The following is a 2,224-nucleotide window of genomic DNA, read 5'->3' as shown; positions in this document are numbered from 1 at the left end:
TAGATAGATAGACGTATTGCTGCCTAGCTTGTGTGCCTGTTGCTATTCTTGGATACGTCAGGATGCATAGCTGACCTCATTAAGAATGAATTGAAGGCGTTGATCTCTGAACCCGAATGGCTTTGTGAGAGATGAGGAAGCTCTCCGATTGCATCTAAGTAGGCCATTCTCAATTTCATTCAAAGTAAACTTGTAGCCTCCAATACAATACGAAACATTTCCAAAGAAATTCCGACGTGAAAGAGAATCCCCGGGGACTCCCAACTAGAAAAAAAGACAAAAGAAGAAAAACAGACAAAAGAACACGAGATAAAAAGGAAAACATGATAGGGAGGAGAAAGATCAAGATGAAGATGAGGAGGAAGAAGATAAGAATGAAGAAGATAAAATTCACTCATTACCGACCAACAAACAAAAAGCACCTATCTATCTGTCTCTAGTTGATCTATCTTTAATCTATCTATCTCTCTATCTTAAATCTACCTGTCATGTAGGTATCATTAATCTCTTGATCTACCTGGACCCCTGGAGTGTATGTACACATGAGGGAGATGACAATTCACTAGACAGAATTCTCAAGAGGATTGAGGGGAGTCTTTACGTTCCCCATGCTTCAAACATTCTCATCCTTGTCTTCATTATCATCTAAACAAGTTACGAAGAACCACAAAAGGAAGAAGAAAAGAAAGAAAAACACTTTCTCTCACGCTCCCACCCCTAAGCCAAACAGCACCAACAGTCAACCTACTACAAGTCGTAGTGAGAAAGTGTACAGATATATATATATATATATATACATATATATATAGAGAGAGAGAGACAGAGACAGAGAGATATCTACATCTCTATATCTAGATAGATACACATGTGTCTATACACTGCATGACTTTTGTTTTTGTGTGGCGAAATCGGTGGTCTGAGATCTTACCTCTATAAGGCCATGTCTCGCAAGAAGGTTATAGACATTGATAAAGAAGGCTTTCTTTGTATTCTCTTGCTTTAGGCTAAGTAAATCCACAGTCTGGAGCTCACAGACAGCGATCTGGAAGAGAAGATATCGAGAATCTCCCTTCACACCCTCCTGGCTTATCAAACCTGAGGAAGGCTCTGTGTGACTCTCCTTGAGAAAAGAAAAGAAGGAGGGAGAGAAAGAAAAGGAAACAGAGAGAGAACGACACACAAAAAGCAAAGAAACACCTCATTATCAAGATTACTTGCATGCCTTCTTCTTCTTGTTCTGATGATCCTTTTTAAAGATAGATAAAGAGATATCTTTGAAAGCATTAAGGCGTCTTTCATCTGTCTAGCAAAAACTAGGTGGGCTAGGTAATCATTCCAAGGAGATTCTCCATACTAACGGGGCGAAGTGCCACGGGCTTTCTTTCTTTCTCTCATAGTACAGATATCATTTCTAACTCATATACTATACAGAAAAAAGAACATCCAAGAAATCTATTCTCTTGTACATATGTATATGTATATATATATATATAGGTATGTAGAGACAGATATATAGATATAAAGATATATGTATAGAATATCATTCATTACCCAAGAAGGAAAGGAATATGACTGGACAGGAGTACCTCCCTGCCTTTCTTTTTCTTAACATTTGGTTTGTCATATTTATGTCTCTTCTTCTCTATGATTGAGTGTCTCTTGATCTTTTACAGATCTATCTATCTATCTGTCCTTCCTCTCCCTCACTGACATACACATAAAGTAGAAGAAGAAGAACAAGCAGGAGACCTATAAGAAAAGATGAAGTGTAAGAATACATACAAGATGTCTCATAGCCTCCTTCCTCTCTCCCTTTCTCTCTCTGTCTCTGTCTCTCTCCTTCGTACAAGCATGACTCATGCCCCTCATTCCTTCTACATGAAAGTGACTGTTCTATACGACCCCTCTTCGTCGATACAAAACGATGAAATCTTCTTCTCTCCCTCTTTCTTCTCCTCTCTTCCTTTTCTTCTTCTTACCTCTAATTCACGCCATGTGGAGTAGAGATACCGACACAGACCCATACAGGAAGCAGCGGCAGGTTTATTCCAAATGATAGTCCAATTAAGGACAGAAGGAATTTGGTTTCTTTGCAATCGATAGACAAGAGACGGCGAATCATCGAAAGGCAAAAGTTGATCTTGATGAGCTGGCTGGATGACCGAATGTCTAGCCAATTCTCTCCCAAACTACGAAAGAAGAAAGGAAAAGGGAGGAGGGAGGA

At 39.2% G+C, this 2,224-nt stretch overlaps 1 protein-coding gene across 1 annotated transcript in view; it reads right to left on the bottom strand.

Annotated features, from left to right (window-relative positions):
• CSUI_002960 (abc1 family protein) overlaps positions 1 to 2,190 on the bottom strand; it is a gene marked incomplete at its 3' end in the record, with an annotated part of 9,578 nt that extends 7,388 nt beyond the window's left edge. The window contains exons 1-3 of the mRNA XM_068063158.1: positions 1,980 to 2,190; positions 929 to 1,120; positions 76 to 264 (exon numbers count right to left, since the gene is read on the bottom strand). The remainder of the gene's footprint in view (positions 1 to 75; positions 265 to 928; positions 1,121 to 1,979) is intronic.
• Between the last annotated feature and the right edge of the window lie 34 nt (positions 2,191 to 2,224).

This window comes from Cystoisospora suis, assembly GCF_002600585.1.
Source record: "Cystoisospora suis strain Wien I chromosome Unknown contig_1246, whole genome shotgun sequence".
Classification (NCBI taxonomy): Eukaryota; Apicomplexa; class Conoidasida; order Eucoccidiorida; family Sarcocystidae; genus Cystoisospora; species Cystoisospora suis.
Note: the sequence above shows the minus strand (reverse complement) of the source record. Positions and strands in the feature narration are given on the sequence as shown.